This window comes from Gossypium hirsutum, chromosome D04 (assembly GCF_007990345.1).
Source record: "Gossypium hirsutum isolate 1008001.06 chromosome D04, Gossypium_hirsutum_v2.1, whole genome shotgun sequence".
Lineage (NCBI taxonomy): Eukaryota > Viridiplantae > Streptophyta > Magnoliopsida > Malvales > Malvaceae > Gossypium > Gossypium hirsutum.
The window spans coordinates 42224527-42242553 of NC_053440.1; the positions used below are offsets into that span (position 1 = coordinate 42224527).

Genomic DNA, 18027 nt, shown 5'->3' on the forward strand with positions numbered 1-18027 from the left:
TTAGTTTTAGTATTGCTAGGCAAGCTACCTTGTGGTTTTTTCAAAATTAGTTTAGCAAGCTAGCCTATTTGATTTTTGAGTCCTTGAATCAATGTTTGCTGATTTTTTAGTACTACCTTAGTGTTTCGAAAATGGGTTTTTAATATCGATATAAATTTTGTCAACATCTCCTCAAAGTTTGGCTTTTTCTCTTGCTAATAAGGTTGTTGAAAGCTTGGAGGGAGTTGTGCTCTCTGATTTCCTTGACCACCCAAGAGAAATTGGGATGTTTCCTCCAACTTTAATTATAGTTATTACTATAATGGTTATTTTAAGGTCTAGAATTATTACCCATATAATTGACTTGCTCATTCTCTGTGCTAGAACCGAAGGGTAAACATTCTGGATTATTCATCCCACCTCTATCGCATTGCATTACCAAATTTACCTACATAGAAAAATATAAACTGTCAGTTTTATTATTCAGTGCTTCTACTTGGCTTGATAACATGGTGACAACATCTAGATTAAAAATATCGGCTACTTTCATCGATTTCGTCCTCATGACTTGCCACTGATAATTATTCAGTGTCATTTCCTCTATAAACTCATAGGTTACGCAGGTGTTTTATTATTCAATGTACCACCAGCTGCTGCATCAATCAACTGCCTTGTTAAGGGGTTCAAACCATTGTAAAAGGTTTGAATTTGTAACCATAAAAGTAACCCATGATGAGGGAACCATCTCAATAGGTCCTTGTATCTCTCCCACGCATCATATAGATTCTTTAAATCGATCTACATAAAAGAAGAGATGTCATTCCTCAACTTGGCTGTTTTAGCTGGTGGGAAATACTTCAAGAGAAACTTCTCGATAATTTGAGCCCATGTAGTGATGAAACTTCGTGGTAAAGAGTTTAACCACTATTTTGCTTTGTTCCTTAACGAGAAAGGGAACAACTGTAAGCGAATAGTGTTATCAGTGGCAGCACTAATTTTGAAAGTATCGCAAATCTCTAAGAAGTGGGCCAAATGAGTATTTAGGTCTTTATCTTGCAAACCATCAAACTGAACATACTATTGTACCATCTGAATTGTGTTCGGCTTCAGTTTGAAATTGTTTGCAGCAATATTCGGTCTTACAATACTCGATTCAGCCCCAATTAAAGTAGGCTTGGCATAATCATACATAGTGTGAAGAGTAGGAGCTGTTGGAGGTAGCTGAATATTCTGATTATCACTTATCTTCTCAGTAATATTGTTTTCCTCTTATTTTCCTGGTCTCACAATACTCGATTCAGCCCAACTTAGAGTGGGCTTGGCATAATCATACATAGTGTGAAGAGCAGGAGCTGCAGGAGGTAGCTGAATATTCTGTCAGTTCTGCTTTACTTCTCTAATCTCTCTGTAATTTCTATGAGCAGTATTTTTAATTTCGCTATCGAAAAGCAATGGTCCCGATGGGTTTCTTCTAGTCATAAACCAAAAAATCTGCCAAAAGCAAACAAAAGAAAAATTAAAATGTAAAAATTAAATTAAATTAAAACAAATATATAAAAACATATATATTAAAATGGATAAATTAAATAAACTGTTCCTAATACTTTAGTCCTCGGCAATGGTGCCAAAAACTTGATATATGTTTTCCCGTTACTTACTACAAAAATGACGAATGTAAGTGCACCTATTGATAAATAGTATAGCTAGGGTGAGCAAAGATATTGTATCCACGAGGACTAAAAGTATTAATAATTACTGTTTTCCTATTATTTAGCTGACAAATTGGAGTGACTGTTATAAACTAAGATTTACTAAATTAATCTAACTAAAGAACTTAACAGAGAATGAATCAGGAACATAATCGAATAATAACCAATGAGAGCAACAATACCCAGGAAAAAGTCCACCTAGACTTCATCTATTATTCTGAATCTGGTTTAAATGATTTATTCACTTAGTATCTTGACTTGTAGAAATCCCTAAATTATGCTAATATCTCTTTCGAGAGTAAGGGAAATTGACTTTAAATTGATTAACTGAAATTTCTTTCTAATTAAAACCCCTATTTTTGCATTAACTCGATTTATGAATTCCCCTATTAGATTTCACTCTAACATAGTAGATTTATGTCGTCTTATTTCTAGGATTGCATGCAACTTCACTCAATTATGCTAGATCTACTCTTAAACAGAGATTTTCCCCCCTCTGATTTAAGCACATTAAACATGAATTAATATCTTGGAAATACTAAAACAAGAGATAAGCACACATAACTGAGAACAAGAATCAAGTATTTATTGCGTAAAACATAAATTAAATAATAGAGTTCATCATAGGGTTCATCCTCCCTAGGTATCTAGGGAATTAGTTCATAATTGTGAATAAAAATATCTCAAAGTCAGAATAACCACAAGAAATAAAAAAAACTCATAAAAACTTCAAGAGAAATTAAAAGGAGGTCTTCAATCTTGATGGAAATCCACTTCAGAGTTAGCTCCAATGGTGTTCTTCGAGTTGTTTTCTTCGAGACTCTCTGATGGCCCCCTTCTCTCTTCTTCTATTTAGTATTTATAAACTTTAGAATGCCCAGAAAGCATAAAATTACGTTTTTCTGCGTCTTGGGGATGCAAGTCATGAAATCAACACGGTCTAGCACATGGTCGTGTGTCTAGCCCGTGTGGCTCACACAGCCATGTGTTTAGCCCTTGTGGGAAGGCCCAGCTCGTGTGGCTCATGAAATCTATTCTTTTTGTCTAATTTTTATTTTTTTTTCACTCATTTTTCTTCCAAATGCTCTCTTAAGTATGGAAACATGAATTCAAACGATTAAGAGCATAAAATTCACCAATTTGCATAAATAATCATCCAAAAATGCATTAAGAACAAGATTAAAATATATTACTTTTATCACTTATCACTTACTTATTTCTCTTTTTTTAAGTTTTTACGAAAACAAGAACCCAAAACTTAGCTCTTAGGGTTTAAGGTAATACTTTTTTTCTCTATTGTGTTGATGTTTAGAAGTAATTAAGAAAAGTTTGCAACAGATGGAACTAGGACTAGCATGTGTGTACCTTGGTTCACTTGTGTTTATGTATAACTTTTAATGTGCTCTTAGTGACTTGTGTATGTTTGTGAAATTACAAACCTAATAGAACCATCTACAAGTAAAGACAAGGGAAATGTGAAGCTTGTTTAAAAGCTTTCACCAAATTGGTGAGTGTTCAATGGTCACCACTTGTATGTGTGAAACATAAAGTTAATTAGGAGCTTAGGGCTTTCACCTAAGTTCCGAGAGTAAGCATTTTCTAAAACTCTGTTTTGGGATTGGTGAGATGTCGCTACGTCCACCAAATTAAATCCACTACTCGACCAATGTTAACTAGTAATATAGGGCAAATAAGGTGTCAATCCCACAAGGAAGCTTGTTTAAACCTATTTGAAAGAAAGTTTGAAATAAAATTAAATGCAAATCACACATACGCACACGTATGGAGGGTTTGCTTGAATGTTGCTTGCTAAAGAAAATGATGAACGAAAGTAGTTTAAATCGGAAACACTTGAATTTGAGAATCAAATGGATAAAAGGATGCTTAATTATCGACTCCTTAATCCATCAAACGCAAGTAATCGTGACTCAAACTTATTCTAGAAAATCTACTCGATAGCTAGGCTGTAAAATCACTTACGAAGTGACTCCCTACCTCTACCGATTTTAATCTAATTATGAAACGTTCTTAACTGAAACTACTCTTAATCAACCCTTGGTGTGATCGATTAAAGATGCGTTAGGTACTAGAGAGGCTTCACCTAGCATTAACCATAGAAAATCCCCCAGCGGCTTCCATGTAATTAAATCCGTAGTTGTTCTAATTAGTGACTAGCTAATTAGTTTTCACTGATTCTAAGTATTCTTTAAGAAATTTGATTTTTAAAATTTAACTTAGATGACGATAGGAGAGTCCCTAAATTAACTAGGTGATCAATCTACTTTGATTTAGAAAAACTCTTTGAAAAATAATCAACTGCGGATTACCGAATTTTAATTCAAAATAATGTGAGCCTTTAATTCAACTTGCATTTGGCTTCATAAGTGCCTAACTAAGAATAAGAAATTTAGCCCCTCATAGAAACCATAACTAAACAATAATTAATTAAAAACATACTGGAATTGGAATCAATCTCGTTTAGCAATACTGCTCTAGTCGACGAGCTTCCCTCCTCTCAAAGTCGCTGAACTCTTGGACAGATTTTCAGCTCCTTGACCGGCACTTGCTAACTTGATTGGGGGTGCTAGGCTTGCTGATTACTTCGAACCTTTCTCTCAATTTTTCTCTATTCTTTTTTTCTTTTTCTCCTTTTGGTTCTTCTCCCTTTTTAATGGAATAAAATTGGCCTCGAAAATAGAAAAAATCTGATCTCCTCCTTGATTTTTGCTCATCCTATCGCATAAAATTAGCTCAAACTAATTAGACTTTCACTCCAATTTAACTTCTCAAGGCTGAGTTGGTTTGTCTATTGTATACTAGGATCGGTCATAGTTAGAAAGAGGGCAATTCGAATCAGAATTAAATCTGACTCCCTTGCCGACCGGTTGCACAATGTCGGCCTAATGCACCTCCACATTGGACCCAATCTTGCTCTTGTTGTCAAGGTCTTTTGTGGTCGATTTGGTTACTTCGAATTTGCATTTTGACTACGTCAAATTTAATTTCAAAAATCAGCATATGCCCATCCCTATCCATCAGCTCCATCCGTGGGAATTGGATTCCCAATTGAGTCCATTCGAACCATCTAAATGTACCTGTCTTGCATCATGACTTAACACAACATTAAATCATCGATTTGGAACGAAAAATAAATTAGCAAGGCAGAGGATTCACTTAATATTAATTAAGCTAAGTAGAAACCAATTAATTACAAATTCATCAATAATTAAAGAAATTAGTGGAATAAGTTAAGCTCACAATTGAACTTAACAAACTCCACCGTACTTAAGCTATTGATCGTCCTCGAGCAATTTCGAAAATTCGAGAATCGTTACATAAAATTCATGCTAGATTTCAAGAAATCAAATCGAATTAGGAGTGTTGCACCTTTTAATGCTCAGAATAAATTTTGAAATCGACCATCATGAATTTTGGTTCATCAAAAGAGAAAATTTGTTTCAAATTCACAATGAGATATATATATACTATTAAAAATGAACTCCAAAATAATCAAAAATTAAGAATGCTTTTTTGATCAATCCTCACCGAAAAAGTGTTTAGCACTCATCACTCAATGTGTTTAGGCTAGTACATTACTCTCAAATTGAAATCGGAAGTAATTAACCACCATGGGCTTGCTTGTGCACCTTATCTATAACACAGCACATTAAAATCCATAAACATGATTGAAGCGAAACAAAGGTTGTAATGGGGCTAAGGTAATATACAAGGACGGAAGGAATTTATTTGGATGGTGGAGCATAGTATTCTAAACTAGTAAAATTCATTATTCGGAAGTCATCATTCATAATTCTGATTTGTCTTTCTTTTCTTCTTTTTTTCGAATTCACCCCTCCATCACTTAAATAATCTCAATTTTCAGCCACTTTATTTGGCAGATTTGCTTCAATTAAATCACACATTGCTTCTTTACATTAGTATTCCCTTGCATAATAGAGAGGCTACAACTTACTGATTATATATTACTAATTAGCTTCTAATTTCAGCAAAAAATCACTCCAAGTAGCACTTCAATCAGCCAACAATCTGTCGATAGAAAACTAAAAATCAAGATGGACTTCCAATTGAATTAACTAGCCTAAAGAAGGTGAGTCAAGATCATTTAAGCTTGGTTCAATTTCTGGAGGTAAATCAATAAAATTGGGGTATTAAGGCTTCAAATTGGCTTACTAATTGGAGATAGTGTCAAGGTTGGTCTATATGGGTAATGTGGCTTGCATCTTAACACCTCTTAAATCATGTTCATGTGGATCAAATGTACCACTAGACTCAATAAGGTCTAAAGCAAGTTCTAGAGTAATTGACAAATGATAACAACAGCCACACATGAATAAGTAATTACGCTCTCATAAGTTGGCAAGGACCACATGATTGATCAGTTTAGCAAAAAAAATTTAAGTCAATCCTGATTTTAAAGTAAAAAATTAAGTATGGAATTGATTTTTTTCTTTTTTTTTCTAAACCAAAAGTAGTGAATTGAAAACAAAATTGAATCCGACCAGTTGACACGCAACAATCACCACTAAATATGTTAGAAAATCAATGAAATGATTCTCCCCCATACTTAATGTTTGTATTTCCCCTAATGCAAAAGAAAATTAAAAACTACTAATGAAAAGAAAGAATAAAAAAGTAAAAGATAAAAGAAAAACTTCCCTAAATGGGTGGGTTGCCTCCCACAAGCGCCTTTGTTTGATGTCGTTGGCTCGACATTGCAATTCCTCATGGATCCTTAAGTTTGATCTCCTCCATCCAAGCTGCGTGCTCCCCTTCATGGAAATGCTTCAACCTGTGACCATTTACCTTGAAGATTTTATTTGTTTCGAGGCTCCTAATTTCTACTGCCCTATGATGATGCACTTCGGTTATTATAAATGGTCCAAACCACCTTGATTTTCACTTACCGGGAAATAATTTAAGCTTAGAATTAAATAGTAGTACCTTCTCACCTACCTTAAATTCTTTGCGAATCAGCTTGGAGTCACGAAATGCTTTCGACTTACCTTTGTAGATGACTGAATTGTCATATGCCTCTAGGCGCAACTCCTCCAACTCTTGCAGCTTCAATTTGCGCTCTTTCCCTGCCAAACTATAGTCCAAATTGCATTGCTTAATAGCCCAAAATGACCTATGTTCTAGCTCTATGGGAAGATGACATGCCTTCCCAAAGACAACCCTATAAGGCGACATCCCTATTGGAGTTTTGTAGGCTGTTCAAACAACTCACAATGCTTCATCTAGCCTTTGGCTCCAATCTTTCCTATTAGGCTTGACAAATTTCTCTAGAATTCCCTTAATTTCTTTGTTGCTACTCTCAGCTTGCCCATTGGTTTGAGGATGATAGGCTGTCGATACCTTATAGGTAACACTATATTGTGCAAGTAAGGCTCTCAAGGTTCGATTACAAAAATGGGTTCCCTTATCACTAATTGTAGCCCTAGGTACCCCATACCTACTTAAGATGTTGGCCTTAAGAAGTTTCACAACAGTTCTAGCATCATCGATCCTAGTTGGAAATGTTTCCACCCATTTCGACAAGTAATCAAAACACACAAGAATGTATAAATAACCAAAAGAGGATGGGAACGGCCCCATAAAATCAATGCCCCACACGTCAAATATATCACAAACATAGAAACTATGTAATCGCATTTGATTTCTACTACTTAAGTTGCCAGTTTTTTGACATGATGCACACTTTTTACAAAATGAATATGAGTCCTTATGAATAGTCGCCAAAATAACCCACACTCAAGTATCTTACGGGTTGTTCTCTTTGGTCCAAAATGTCCTCCACCCTCTCGAGAATGGCAAAAATTAAGCATGGATTCTATCTCACTATCATCGACACAACGCCTAATCATTTGGTCACTACAAAATCGCCAAAGTTATGGCTCATCCCACAGGTAAAATCGGGCTTGACTTTTGATTTTCTCTCTTACGTGTCTAGGTGCATTCATGGGGTACTCTTTGGTCACTAAGTAATTCATTATGTCGGCATACCATGGTAGAGCACTAGACACACTATAAAGTCTCTCATCGGGAAATAGATCACTGGGCTCACTCCTTACATCCCCCGTCTCTATCCTACTCAAATGATCAGCTACAAAGTTCTCTTTCCCCTTCTTATCCTTAATTTCTAAGTCAAATTCTTGCAAGAGCAAAATCCACCTAATCAATCTAGGCTTGGCTTCTTTCTTATGCAACAAGTATTTAAGAGCACTATGATCAAAAAATACAATGACTTTAACTCCTAACAAGTATGCTTTAAATTTCTCTAAGGCAAAGACTATGACATATAGTTCTTTCTCGGTTGTGGTGTAATTGCATTGAGTCGAGTTCAATAGCTCACTAGCATACCTAATTACATAGGACTCCCTACCATTTCTTTGTCCTAGTGCCGCACCAACAGCCCTATCACTAGCATCACATAAAATTTCGAAGGGTAATGCATAATTTGGCCCTTGAATGATAGGTGTTGTGATCAATTTTAGTTTCAGTTCATCAAAAGATTTTTTACAATTCTCATTAAATTCAAATGTGACATACTTACCTAGCAATGCACATAAAGGTGAAGATATTTGTGAAAATTTCTTGATGAATCTACGGTAGAAACCTACATGTCCTAAAAAAGATCGAATTTCTTTTACTGTGCTCGGATAGCGTAGACTTTTAGTCACCTCAACCTTAGCTTGGTCAACTTCTAAACCTTTAGCTGAGACGACATGTCCCAAAACCACACCTTTCTCAACCATGAAATGACATTTTTCAAAGTTCAATATCAAATTTGTATCAATGCAACGCCTAAGCACTAATGCAAGGTGATGCAAACATTGATCAAATGAATCACCATGAACAGTAAAGTCATCCATAAACACTTCCATTAAATGCGAAATAAAATCTGAAAAAATACTCATTATACCTCTTTGAAATGTGGCCGGTGCATTGCACAATCCGAAAGGCATTCTCTTGAAGGCATAAGTTCCAAACAGGCAAGTGAAAGTGGTCTTCTCTTGATCCTCAGGTGTGATTGGAACCTGTAAGTAACCTGAATAGCCATCTAAGAAACAAAAATACGAGCGACCAACTAGCCTTTCTAGCATTTGATCCATGAATGGGAGAGGGTAATGGTCTTTCTTAGTGGCTTTGTTTAGCTTTTTATAGTCTATGCAAACCCGCCAACCGTTTTGCACTCTTATAGGAATTTCTAACCCTTCCTCGTTGGTAACTATTGTGGTTCCTCCTTTTTTAAGGACAACATGGATCGGACTTACCCATCTTGAACCAACTATAGGATAGATAACATTAGCCTCTAACCATTTTAAAATTTCGTTCTTAACCACCTCCATCATCGGTGGATTCAATCGGCGTTGGGGGTCTCTCTTAGGGACTGAATTTGATTCTAGGGCTATCTTGTGAGTGCACAAGGTCGTACTAAGTCCCTTAATATCAGCTAGTTTCCAACTGAAAGCTTCCCTATGCTCCCTAAGTACTCTAATCAGCTTGGATTCTTGGGTTTCGGTTAAGGCTTTCGACACTATCAACGGCAAAGTTTGATTCTCACCTAAATAGACATACTTTAAATTTTCGGGCAGCCCTTTTAGCTCAAGTTTAGGTGGTGAAATTAGTGAGGGAATTTTTTTAACAGTCACCTCGATGATAGGGGAAATCAGCCTAGAGTGTGTCAATTGAGAAGAATTTAATGCACAAATTGAATCAATCAAAAAATCAGAAACAACAAATTCATGATTATTCATATCGGCATCAAAAATACTTTTAGTTAGAACACTCTCTAACTCATCATCCTCCCCTAATTCATAAACATTGTGAACAAGATTATCAATTACATCAAGGGCATACACAGAATTAATATCGGTGGGATATCTCATAGCATCAAATATATTAATTTTTATTATTTCACCGTCAAACTCCATAGTTAAGTTCCCATTATGTACATCAATTTTTGTTCTAGAGGTCTTAAGAAAAGGTCTACCTAGGAGTAGAGGTACATCACTCGAGCTAACATTAGGTCCCGTGTCTAAGACATAAAAATTAGTCGGGAAGACTAACTCGTTTACTTGCACTAGCACATCTTCTAAGACACCATCAGGGTAGGCATTACTCCTATCAGCAAGTTGAATTATCAATCCAGTTTCTTTTAATGAACCTAAGTGTACCTTGTCATAGATACTCCTAGGCATGACATTTATAGAGGCTCCTAAATCGAGCATAGCTCTATCAAGTTTAAGGTCCCCTATCTTACAAGGTTTTGAAAACATTCCAGGATCTTTGCACTTCGGTGGGAGTTTCTTTTGAAATACTGCAGATACATTCTCGCCTAAACTAATCCTCTCGTTGCCACTCAATTTCCTTTTAGATGTGCATAATTCTTTTAAAAACTTAGCATATCTGGGCACTTTGCTTAATGGCATCAATTAATGGGATATTAACTTGTACCTTACGGAAAGTTTCCAAAATTTTAGCATTGACATCGTCTCCTTTTTTCTTCCTCAAACGTTGTGGAAAAGGAGCTTTCGGTGCATAGGATCGCTGCTGATTATTAATGCTCGGACCTCCTTCAATTTATGGCTCAAGGGACTGCATTTGCTGCTCTAAATTTATTGCGTCGCGTGAAACAGTAGCCTCCTGTAGGCGCGATTTTTCTACCTCCCTTAGGCTTGTTTGTGTCGGTTGTATATCAGCCCTTGGCATGGCTGAAATCTCCTCTATTTTATCATTGAACCGAATCCTTTTTACCTCAGTTTCTTCTTCTTCATTGTTGTATCGAACCTTTTCCAGAATAGGTCTCACTTCCTTCCCACTTCTCAAAGTTATTGCACTAACATTGTCCCTTGGATTTGTCACTGGTTGTGATGGCAATCGGTTGTTTACTTGAGCTTGCAAATTTCCAAGGTTAACATCGATTGTAGAAGCTCGAGTTTGTAATTGTTTTACGGTTGATTCAAGAGCCTAAAATTTCCCATCGGTCTCCTTCTTTTGGTCGGACATCATCTTCATCATTTGCTCTAGCATGGCATGCGTCTTATTCTCAGCATTTAGGTTTTGTTAGGGCTACTACGGTGTATTGTAGGGTCGGGAATTATGCTACTCAAATCCAGGGGGAATGGTTTAGTTTTGGTACCTTAAATTAGGGTGGTCTCTCCACCCTTCATTGTAGGTGACTGAATATGGATCATACCTTCTCTGACTTGGAAAAACGGCATTAACTTCCCCGTCTTGATATGTGGGACACATATCCATGGCATGTCCCTCTAAACAGTAGATACCACACAGTGAAGCTTTTGAATTGCTTCCAGTCATCAACTTACTCACCATAGCTGTCAAGTTAGCTAATTGAGCCTCCATCATACTCGATTCCCCCTCATCCATTCATCTACCCGAATCAAACCTCCTCAGACCAAATTGCTGCATATTTTGTGCCATATTAGCAATTAAATTTTGGGCTTGCTCAGGTGTTTTGCCTACCAACGCACCTCCACTCGCTACATCAATCATACATCGGTCTTGTGGCGTCAACCCTTCATAAAAGTATTGTACCAAAAGCTACTCACTAATCTGATGTTGCGGACAGCTCGCACATAACCGTTTAAACCTCTTCTAATACTCATATAATGACTCGCCTACCAGCTGTTTTATCCCACAAGTTTCCTTCCAAATCGAGCCTATCCGTGATGCCCGAAATAAGTTCTCAAGAAAGGCTTTATGTAGCCCTGTCCAAGTTGTGAATGAACCCGGCGGCATGTAATATAACCAGTCCTTTGCCAATCCTTGTAATGAGAAAGGGAAGGCTCGAAGCTTGATTTGTTCTTCCTCAATACCGTTTGGCTGCATGGTTGAACAAGTTATGATAAATTCCTTAATATGTCGGTATGGATCCTCACCTGCCAGTCCATTGAATTTCTACAACAAATTTAGGAATCCTGAGTTGATCTTTAAGGGCCTATCAAGGGTGGGGTAAGTGATAATAGAGGCTGGGCGGTCAGTTTAGGTGTGGCCAATTACTTCAAGGTCTAGTTGGCCATGTCGATGTCGTCTAAATCGATAGACTCGGCGTGAGGGTTGCGAGTATCAGCTTGCTAATCGGTGGTTCTAGCAGGGAACATCGATGTTTTCCGTCTTCTCTTTAATAACATAAACTAAAAGAATAAATCTAGCTACAAAAACAAAAACAACAAAACAAAATAAGTCCTGAAAATGAAATAGATTCGACAATGTCGCTTCCCCGGCAACGGTGCCAAAATTTGGTGAGATGTCGCTACGTCCACCAAATTAAATCCAATACTCAACAAATATTAACTAGTAATATAGGGTAAATAAGGTGTTAATCCCACGAGGAAGCTTGTGTTAAACCTATTTCAAAGAAAGTTTGAAATAAAATTAAATGCAAATCACACACGCGCACACGTATGGGGGGGTTTGTTTGAATGTTGCTTGCTAAAGAAAATGATGAACAGAAGTAGTTTAAATAGAAAATACTTGAATTTGAGAATCAAATAGATAAAACGATGCTTAGTTATCGACTCCTTAATCTACCAAACACAAGTAATCGTGACTCAAACTTATTCTAGAAAATCTACTGATAGCTAGGCTGTAAAATCAATTACGAAGTGACTCCCTGCCTCTACCGATTTTAATCCAATTATGAAACGTTCTTAACTGAAACTACCCTTAATCAGCCCTTGGTGTGATCGATTAAAGATGCGTTAGGTACTAGAGAGGCTTCACCTAGCATTAACCATAGAAAATCCCCCAGCAGCTTTCATGTAATTAAATCCGTAGTTGTTCTAATTAGTGACTAGCTAATTAGTTTTCACCGATTCTAAGTATTCTTTAAGAAATTCAATTTCTAAAATTTAACTTAGATGACGATAGGAGAATCCCTAAATTAACTAAGTGATCAATCTAATTTGATTTAGAAAAACTCTTTGAAAAATAATCAACTGTGGATTACCGAATTTTAATTCAAAATAAAGTGAGTTTTTAATTCAACTTGCATTTGGCTTCATAAGGGCCTAACTAAGCATAAGAAATTTAGCCCCTCATAGCAACCATAACTAAACAAGAATTAATTAAAAACATAGTGGAATTAGAATCAATCTCATTTAGCAATACTGCTCTAGTCGACGAGCTTCCCTCCTCTCAAAGTCGCTGAACTCTTGGATAGATTTTCAGCTCCTTGATCAGCACTTGTTAACTTGATTGGGGGTGCTATGCTCGTTGATTTCTTCAAACCTTTCTCTTAATTTTTCTCTGTTCTTTTTTTTTCTTTTTCTCCTTCTAGTTCTTCTCCCTTTTTAATGGAATAAAATCGGCCTCAAAAATAGAAAAAATCTAATCTCCTCCTTGATTTTTGCTCATCCTATCACATAAAATTAGCTCAAACCAATTAGACTTTCACTCTAATTTAACTTCTAAAGGTTGAGTTGGTTTGTCTATTGTATACTAGGATCGGTCATAGCTAGAAGGAGAGGAATTCGAATCAGAATTAAATTTGATTCCCATGCCGACCGATCGCACAATGTCGGCCTAATGCACCTCCACATTGGACCCAATCTTGCTCTTGCTGTCAAGGTCTTTTGTGGTCGATTTGGTTACTTCAAATTTGCATTTTTACTACGTCAACTTTGATTTCAAAAATCAGCATATGCCCAGCCCTATCCATCAGCTCCATTTGTGGGAATTGGATTCCCAATTGAGTCCATTCGAACCATCTAAATGTACCTGTCTTGCATCATGACTTAAACAAACATTAAATCATCGATTTGGAACGAAAAATAAATTAGCAAGGCAGAGGATTCACTTAATATAAATTGAGCTAAGTAGAAACCAATTGATTACAAATTCATCAATAATTAAAATAATTAGTGGAATAAGTTAAGCTCAAAATTGAACTTAACAGTGATTTGGTTTAAATATGTGTTTTTATGAACAGTAATATATGAGCTCTATATTTCGAGCTAGTTATGAATAGTGTTCTGCAAGCTCCTTATGATTTACAAGCTCTATGTTTGAGTAAATGTATTCACACTATAATCTTTTATAAACCGTTGGATATAATGACATGTCATAAGATTATGAGTACTCATATTTGTGTTTTGTGTTTTAGGCGAGAGGCCCTAGGACAGGTTAAGAGGAATAAGGGAATGTCAAGCTAAGCTCCATTCAATGGGATATGCTGGTGTGTTTGGAGAATGCTTAGCCTTATGCTACAAGTATCGGACATGTTAAGACTTTTTTAGACAAAGTGAGGAGTTATAAGGAGATCCGCTTATCCAACAGAAAAGAACATGTGGATAAGACTCTATTTTTCAAAATATTATGTTTTACTGTTTTAAGTCTAACTAACAGCAGATAATTGCGAACTAGGCTTTGCATAAATATGGTTAACCTAGTTCGCAGATAAGTAACTTTGTTTAAATGCTTGTTTAACTTATGTTTTTGTGCATGCTTTTTGGTTTTCTTGTATATTCATTAAGTTCGCAAGAGCACACACACTCTTTTCTAAACACTGCAGACAGTTAGACCGCACATGTGTAGCGGCGAGGTGAGTGATCCAAGCGAATCATAAACACTAGAAATATGGTACAAGCAAACTCTAGACATAAAGGCAATATGGGTTTTTTCTTGGGCTTAGAGATATCTTTCTATCTATTGAGTTCGCCGACTGTTCTAAGACATATTTTTTATATTTTTTAATACCTCTTGTGAATCGATAAAACTATATATACAAACATGAATTTCAAGTATATAAATATAGACAATTCTGGTTTGATGTTTTCTTAATTCACAACTACATGCTTAAGTATTTAATATTTAACAGAGTGTTTGCCATAAGCAAAACATGTAAAAAATCAAGTAGACTAACTTATATCTAGTTCGTCAAAGTTGCTATGAAATGAGAAGGTTACTGGACTGTGTAAAGTGCGAACCCTAAAGGACTGAGAAACTACTACTTCGAACCCTTAATAAATTTATGATACGCGAAATAAGGAAGACCTTGTGATATGTGTTTGCAGAATCTATGCATAAGGGGGTCGTTCATGAGAACCTACCCCTTTTAAGGAGAATTTCCCCTTAAAAGACTTAGAATGCGTGGGCCACGCAGGGCACGAACCTACCCCGTGGGATATTTTTGTTTTACAAAACTTAGGGTTCGCATGTCCTTAATTCTTTTTAGTAAATATTTATGCATTCAGGGCAGGAGAAGTTAAGTGTTAGCAAGTGATGTAGGTTTTCATTTTATTGTGTTGCGTACCATGAAGTAAGCGATGTGAGTTCGTGAGCTCATGTTTTCTTAAACATGATCATGTTTTGTACAGTGTGTTGAAGGCTCAATTGGAGTTCGATTGGAGACTAACTTTTGTGGTTAATATGGCGTTTCATAGCTCGGGTCCAACAACTGGACTGGGTATGGGTTGTTACAATGATCCCACATTTTTTTGAATATTATTGAGTTTGATTACTCTTTAAAAGTTACAAGCAAGAAAATCTTAACTTTTTTCTTTACCTTTTACAGTTGTTTATTTTTTTATTTCTGAGTGCATAATGGTGAGAGTTAATTTTCTTTTCTTTTTTGAGTTTTTTTTATTTCAACCTCTACTAATGACATGCATGCGTAGTAAGTATGAGGAGCATGATACACCCTTGGTTACCATGGATCAAATTAAAATACAGCTCGAAAAACTTCAAAAAGATTTTAGTGAGGTATAACAGCTTTTGGAAAATAAGTTCAAGAAATTGCAAGCTCATGTCCTTTAATAGCAAGTCAGTTAAACAAACTTTCAACCAAACTTTGGCTCGATTGGATGCCAACAACGATGATGATGAGTAACCTCTTCACGATTACAATAAGACTTATGATCATGGTGATGATTATGAGTCGTGATAGTCTTCTAAATGTATTAAATATGGCTCATGTACTCATGATGCAACTTCCAGTACCAATGCTTATGGTCAATTTTCTATGGCTAAACCAAAATGCAGTGTTCCACCATTTAAAGGGAAGCATGATCCTGATGCCAATTGTGATTGGAAGAATAAAATTGAGTTGATGTTTGAATAAAGCAAATGTTTAGATAAAAAGAAAGTTCAATTAGCTACCTTGGAATTCTCTGGCTATGCTTGAAGTTGGTAGACTCAATTAGTACGGTCTCAACAAATGAACCATGAGAGATCGATCGACTCATAGGATGATTTAAAGCGAATCATGCAAAAATGGTTTGTTCTACCTCATTACTGTAAGGACGCCTAACGAAAGCTTCAAAATCTTGTTCGAGATAATAAATCTATGATGGAATATTTTCATAAGATAGAGATTTTGATGCAACAAGCTAATAACAATGAGGAGTCTTAACTTGTAAATGGGTTGAATGAAAATATGACTAAAATTTTAGATCTTCAGACTTCTATTGATTTGGAAGAAGTGGTTCAGAAAGATTGTACGATTAAAGATCAGTTGAAACGATAGTTTAAGAACCATTCATGGGCTGTGCATCTAATTGGAGTACTTCGACCTTTACCTTTTAGGGCTTAAAATTTATTCAACTGCAAGAGAACTGTATGCTTCCATCTAAAGACGAACCTAAGTGACTTGGTTGGGACGATAGGACGCCACCTAAAGCTGCATCTTTTATTGCAAAGGTACTTTCTAGTACTTCTTCAAAACCTACTTTAAATCATTTTTATGATGTTAAATGTTACAAATGTAATAAAAATGGACATTATGCTCATGATTGTCCAAATAAAAGGGTAATGTTTATATGCAATGATAGTACCCTTACTTCTAATTTTGAAAATGATGATTTATATGCTCCTAATGATGTTTGTGACTATGATGGTGAGGAAGAAGTTGAAGAGGTTTTGAAACCTCATACTAATGGAGCCAATTTTCTTCAATCCTATTATCTTTTAATGCGACAATCCTTTAACATCCAAGTAAGGGACAATTTTGATGAAGTGCAAAGGATTAACATCTTCCAATTGAAGTGCTTGGTTCAAGGAAAGTTGTGTTCTCTTATTGTTAATAGTGGTAGTTATGCCAAAGCGATAGGTAGTTTTTTTAGTGGATAATTTACATTTACCTTGTTAAAGGCATCCTAATTCATATCACTTACAATGGCTTAACGAAGGTCCAAAAGTTAAGGTAGTTAAATAGTCCTGAATTGCATTCAAAATTGGAATTATTCTAATGAGATTTGGTGTGATGTAGTTCCCATGCATGCCGCCCATTTGATTCTTGCCAAACCATGGTAATATGATCGTGATGTGATACACCATGTCAAGTTAAACTCTTACTCTGTTGTGTTTAAAGGGAAGAAATTTACTTTGGCCTATTTGGATCCAAAATATGTACACAATGGTCAACTCAAGATGAAAAAGTTTTTTAAGGGAGTTAAAAGAAAGAAAGATGCAATTGAAAAAAGGCTGAGAGATAAGAGGCCATTAGTTATAAAAGCGCCCAATGGTTAGTGTATCCCCTTGTGAGACCAAATGAGTGCATCAAAATTTTTATACGAAAGAAAAAGATGTGAGGACAGCCCTTTTCACCACATAGTCTTGTATCCTTGTCCACTTCAGGCAAAAATTATTATCTTTAACTGGCCTTAATGATTCTTTGCCTAGTGTGTTTTCTTCTCTTTTGCTGGATTATGCGGATGTGTTTAGTGATGCTCTTAAAGGTTTACACCACCCTTACGAGTGATTGAACATCAAATAGACTTGGTACTGGGATCGATAATTCCAAATAGACCGACTTATCGAAGTAATCTCGATGAGACAAAGGAATTGCAAAGACAAAGAATTATTTGACAAAAGGTAAATTCATAAAATATTAAGCCCTTATGTCGGTCTAGTGCTTTTAGTGCCTAAGAAAGATGGTACATACAAAATGTGTGTTGATTGTTGCCGAATCAATAGAATTATGGTAAAGTATAGGCACCCTATTCGTAAACTTAATAATATGCTTGATGAATTGTATAGATCCAGTATTTTACTAAGATTGATTTAAAAAATGGCTATCATCACATACGAATGAAAGAAGGGAACAAATAGGAAACGACTTTTAAGACAAAATTTGGTTTGTATGAGTGGTTTGTTATGTCATTTGGTTTAACTAATGCACCTAGTACATTGATGCACTTAATGAATCTTGTTTTAAGGCCATACTTAGTAAATTTGTTTTCGTTTATTTTGATAACATCTTGATTTATTCTAATTCTTTGGAATCACATGTTATTCATGTTAAATCTGTTTTAGATATATTATGAGCTGAACAATTATATGCTAACCTTGACAAGTG

At 35.8% G+C, this 18027-nt stretch overlaps 1 non-coding gene across 1 annotated transcript; it reads left to right on the plus strand.

Moving 5' to 3' along the window:
* Nucleotides 1-703: 703 nt before the first annotated feature.
* LOC121216582 (small nucleolar RNA R71) lies at nt 704-810 on the plus strand. Its single transcript, XR_005912763.1, has one exon. It is a non-coding gene; the product is annotated as a small nucleolar RNA R71 (small nucleolar RNA).
* The last annotated feature ends 17217 nt before the right edge of the window (nt 811-18027 follow it).